This window comes from Raphanus sativus, unplaced genomic scaffold, assembly GCF_000801105.2.
Source record: "Raphanus sativus cultivar WK10039 unplaced genomic scaffold, ASM80110v3 Scaffold1205, whole genome shotgun sequence".
NCBI classification, from domain to species: Eukaryota; Viridiplantae; Streptophyta; class Magnoliopsida; order Brassicales; family Brassicaceae; genus Raphanus; species Raphanus sativus.
Window position 1 is genome coordinate 1,213 of NW_026616518.1, and position 5,132 is coordinate 6,344.

Below are 5,132 nucleotides of genomic sequence, written 5' to 3' on the forward strand. Positions count from 1 at the left end.
TTTATTTATATTTATACATATCTAGGATATAAGGGTTTTTATCTATTAAATAAATATTTTGGTCTTTTTTCTCTTAATTTTTTGTGACAAAAACTTGAAAAATATATTTTGGTCTTTTTCTCTTAATTTTTTTGTGACAAAAACTTGAAAATATTCTATTTTGGAGAATTGCCTTAAGTTAAATATAGATGTTTTAAGCTTATTTCATTGGCTTTCTTTAGAAAGAGGCAAAAAGTTAATTACGCATAAAAATAACATGTTAATAAAATGGGCCGGCCGTTGGACTTTTTGGGCTTTTGGTTTTCAAATTAAATTTTGAAAGTAATATATAAATGATGAATCATTGTGAGGGGGAAGCCCAAGAGAAAGGATATATAGCCGTGTAGAGAGAGACAGAGAGAGATTGATCAGAGAGAGGTTGCAACGGTACGCTTTTGAATCCGAACTTGAAATTAGAGTTTTGGATTGGTTTCGATTTCTTTGCGATTGTTTTTAGCTTTAGGGTTTGAATCGCTTTTTCTTTTCTTGGTGTATTTTTTCTGTTCAATGGAAACAAGAAGGTACGAAGAAAAATCGATTTGATATTCATCTCCGTTACTGCCGGTTCTCTCAGAGAAAACTTGTGCGATCTTCGATGGATTGCAGATTCCGATCAGTTTATGTTTAATGGTTTCCTTGAGAAAAAGTTATAAATCATTCATCTCACCCCATTAGATCGATTTGATTTCGGATTTGATTCATCTCCGTTATTGTCGGTTCTCTCAACTTCCTTTCGTCTTTTGTCAATTGCAGAGAAAGCTTTGCGATCTTCCATGGATGCAGATTCCGATCAGTTTATGTTTAACGGTTTCCTTGAGAAAAGGTATAATAAATCATCTCACCCCCATTCGTTCAATTTGATTTCGGAATTGATCACCAAGCTTCTAGAAATTATTCTTTTGCTTTTTTCAATCCTTTTGATATTTTATAAAAAAAAGTTCACAAACTATTGTTGTTGTTGTGTTTCTTTCTTGTGCTGCAGAGACTTGGTTTAGTGTTTTTGGCGAATGGTAAAGGAATACACATATTGACATATATGTGCATTCTTTCATATGCGTACCATACATACATTCATATGGATACCATACATGCATTCATATGCATTATGCATACCATACATGCATTCATATGGCATACCATACATGCATTCATATGCATACATTCATATGTATACATTCCTATATGCCCACTCGTATGTTTATTTATGTAGATTCAAGATTTACTTCCATTCTTCTCTCTTTGTTAGATTTTGTTTAGCTTATACATTTTGTCATTTCAGCGTCACTCAGAAACTTTACATTCTGTTTAGCTAGAAAGCCTCTCACCCATCTGAGTTTTGTATTTTGGTTTGATTTTAAAAAGATGATTTGTTAAATGACAATGGAGAACTCGTTTCTACTACTCAGCATGCTCTCTCTGAATACCAGAGTGACTGAATTTTCACCACTTGGTTAGTGTCACAAATAACATTCGTTTTACTTTCACCACTGACAAGTTCCTTTTGCCCCCACACAAATGGAAATTGAACATATTACTCTTCTTTTGCTATCAGCTCTGCTTGCTTCATCCTCCCCTAAAAGAGTCTCTATTCAAGCAAGCTGCATATGGCGTAGAGGTTGAGGTATTGTATGAATCTTTTGAGACTGTTCTGTTTTAAAACTTCAGGTGGAAAACAGTACGTATTACAGTGAATATAGGAGCTTAGAATCTGGAGTATCCAACGTTTCTGTACGCCATTGTCTACGACAAAGATGAGTATTCTTCTCTCCTTCTATTACAGTCGTCACCACGACAGTTCTGTTGCTCATCAGCGGAATCCCTTGAAAGAGACATGTCTAGCCTGAAAGATGTCAGGACCTTTAATTTTCTAAGAAAAAAGAAGAAGTTCATGTTAAGATTAGATACACTCGGAATCCGAATTCTAAAGACTTATCAGGAGGTAAATTTATACAATGCCAAAAAAGTAAAGCTTGTGTTGAACAATGAACAACAATAAAAAAACTTGTCATGTTGGTTTGCTTTGTTAATTACAGGAATGGTCTTATATCCCTGTCGGTGGTTCCTTGGCTTTGGTGCTGCAGGTAGTAAGAGCAAATTAACCTTAATTTGAGTTCTGGCTATCAAACATCTGTTTAGCTGTCTGCACCATTCCTGACTTTAACTTTCTTTATAAACAGGCTATTCAGTTGTGAGATCTTTGTTAGAAGCTCCAAAATACGCGTCAGTCATCGCGGATATACTAAAACATGATACTACTTCCTTCACCAAACACATCAAAAAAGATGATTTGTTAAGTGACAATGGAGAACTCGTTTCTACTCAGCATGCTCTCTCTCTCTCTCTGAATACCATAGTGACTGAATTTTCACCACTTGGTTAGTGTCACAAATAACTTCGTTTTATTTTCACCACTGACAAGTTTCTTTTACCCCCACATAAATGGAATTGAACATATTACTCTTCTCTTGCTATCAGCTCTTGCTTCATATGGTTTACCAGAAGCATAAAATTCTTTGTTCAATGAGAGTTATTATCATTAAGCCCTTGTCTAGAATACAGACTCATCGAGTATACTTGTGCGTTTTATAGGTATCTTCCCTCAGGTATATATTTGTTAGTTGTTACCACACACCATTTGATAAGATAGAATCCATATGCTCACTTATGTTTGGTTCAGGGATTAACTCACCGCCGAGTCATGAGATCGAATTTTGCAGGAGCAATTGGCGATAGGACAAAAAAAAGAATATGCGTAAGTTTCCACTAAAACTTTAGAAATTTAAGGGCTAAATTGAAACATTTGGGGATTAAGTAAGAGTCTAAGTGTTCAAATGCAGAATCAGACCATGGACTCTAAAATGGCAGAGTCTATGTCAGACCATGGAACTCTAAAATGGGAGAGACATAACGAGAGTCCTTTCAGCCAGGTAACCTTGCACTTTTTTTATTATGTGTAGATCTTCCAAAATCATGTTCTCATTAGTAGTTTCAGGAACAGAAAAGCACACTTATATGTCACAGTGTTCTCATTCGATTGATTTTTTTCTGGAGTAGCTTTGGAAACTTCAAAAAAGGGTCAAATTTTTAATTTACTTGTGATGGACTGTAGGTATCTTGACATCATTCTACAGCTGAACTATATCTGGATATGAGAAAGAGTACAAGCAAGATCCACGATGAGACTATATTCCACTTGTGGGAGCAGTTATGAAAACTAAAAGTAGATACCATTGCAGCTTATCTTTGCTATATTCATTCACTTGTCTCTCAGAATTATAGTTGGAGCAACCAAATTTTTTTTCAAGTTCATAGTTTTACAGAAACTACAAAAGTGAGAGAATTAACTTCATACAGTGAGGTGATGAAAAATGGTTACACTCTTCATCTTTGGAGAAACTATTTCAGTAGATATTGTTCATCTCCTGATTAGATATACAATGTGTTATTCATGTTTCATAGGTGCAGCATAGGTGTGCCGAGTCAGGTGTCTCATATCTTTGCTTGAAATTTGAGAGCATAACAGAAGCTCCTGATGGCCTTAGGCTCGTTGCCTGTCAAAAACAAAATACACCGTTGTTCCGTGAGTGGAATCAGTGATATGGTACTATTGTCTTAGTGATAACGTTTTATGAACAATGCCAAGGTCCTGACCTCTTTTTGGCAAATGCAGGCTTGCCATTGTTGCTTCTGGAGCAGCTCTTGCAGTACGAAGTTGGAGGACCTAAAAGTCTCTATTCAAGCAAGCTGCATATGGCGTAGAGGTTAGAATCTGAGCCTGTTCTGTTTTAAAATCTTCAGGCGGAAAACAGTCCGTGTATTACAGAGAGCATAGGAGGTTAGAATCTGAGTATCCAACGTTTCTGTACGCCATTGTCTACGATAAAGATGAGTATTCTTCTCTCCTTCTATTACAATGAAAATTCTGTTGCTCATTAGCTGGAATCCCTTGAAGGAGACATGTCTAGCCTGAAAGATGTCAGGACCTTTAATTTTCTAAAAAAAGAAGAAATTCATGTTAAGATTAGATACACTTGGAATCCGAATTCTAAAGACTTATCAAGAGGTAAATCTATACAATGCCAAAAAAGTAAAGCTTGTGTTGAACAATGAACAACAATAAAAAAAACTTGTGTTGGTTTGCTTTGTTAATTACAGGAATGGTCTTATATCCCAGTCGGTGTTTCCTTGCCTTTGGTGCTGCAGCTAGCACGGTACATCCCTCAACAGGTAGTAAGAGAAAATTAACCTTAATTTGAGTTCTGGTTATCAACATCTTTTAGCTGTCTGCACCATTCTTGACTTTAAGTTTCTTTATAAACAGGTTATTCAGTTGTGAGATCTTTGTCAAAAGCTCCAAAATACGCTTCAGTCATCGCGGATATACTAAAACATGATACTACTTCCTTCACCAAACATGATACTCCTCCCGGTGATGTGTTGGTTTTAGCAAGAAACGTGCACCAAAGCTGATGAAAAATGTTTACATGTACCAAACCGAATAAGGTATTAATACAGTTTAACCCTGTTTTAAATCTAGATATGACAATGTACATGTCTTTTTCTTATCATTCGTTTTATGGCCTTTAAACAGTGTGCCAGAGAGTGGGAAGTGCAAGCAGAACTTGCATCATTTCACCATTCAGATATGGTATTCAGTCTCCTTCTTCATATCCATTCTTACATTTTTCTCTTATGGTATGAAGTTATCATTCTCTTTCTTTTTTTCGCAGTAGTAAATTCCATAGCCAATTTAATACGTACACTCGAAATCACAACGGCTATGCTATCCACATAAAGTGTGATCGTTGTAGTTTTGGAAACACACATTCATGGGTTCATGCATACATACATTCATTTATATTTCCTTCTTGGTCAACTGAAAGTGTGTGTTGTTGTGATTTCGGAACATATTGCATACATGCATCATTACATACATCCATTTTTCCTTGACCCACATGAAGTTTGATTGTTGTGATATGGGAACACATTACATAATTCTTGCATTAATGCATACATACTTTCATGCATATTTGATTCCTTGATTCTTGTCTTGGTCATTTGATTCAACGGTGCTTCTTTTCTTGCATGCTTAC

At 35.7% G+C, this 5,132-nt stretch overlaps 1 long non-coding RNA gene across 13 annotated transcripts; it reads left to right on the forward strand.

The window, feature by feature from the left end:
• The first annotated feature begins 389 nt into the window (after positions 1-389).
• On the forward strand, positions 390-4,915 carry LOC130503885 (uncharacterized). Of its 13 annotated transcripts, XR_008941049.1 has the most exons (19): positions 390-426; positions 793-862; positions 1,402-1,489; positions 1,592-1,660; positions 1,728-1,978; positions 2,073-2,120; positions 2,217-2,414; positions 2,515-2,642; positions 2,717-2,791; positions 2,883-2,966; positions 3,149-3,259; positions 3,352-3,410; positions 3,499-3,640; positions 3,710-3,874; positions 3,976-4,102; positions 4,195-4,266; positions 4,361-4,542; positions 4,631-4,687; positions 4,770-4,915. It is a non-coding gene; the product is annotated as an uncharacterized LOC130503885 (long non-coding RNA). The 13 variants fall into 13 exon arrangements; XR_008941048.1 differs by having other exon boundaries at positions 2,877-2,966; positions 4,631-4,915; XR_008941046.1 differs by having other exon boundaries at positions 4,631-4,915.
• Positions 4,916-5,132: the final 217 nt, after the last annotated feature.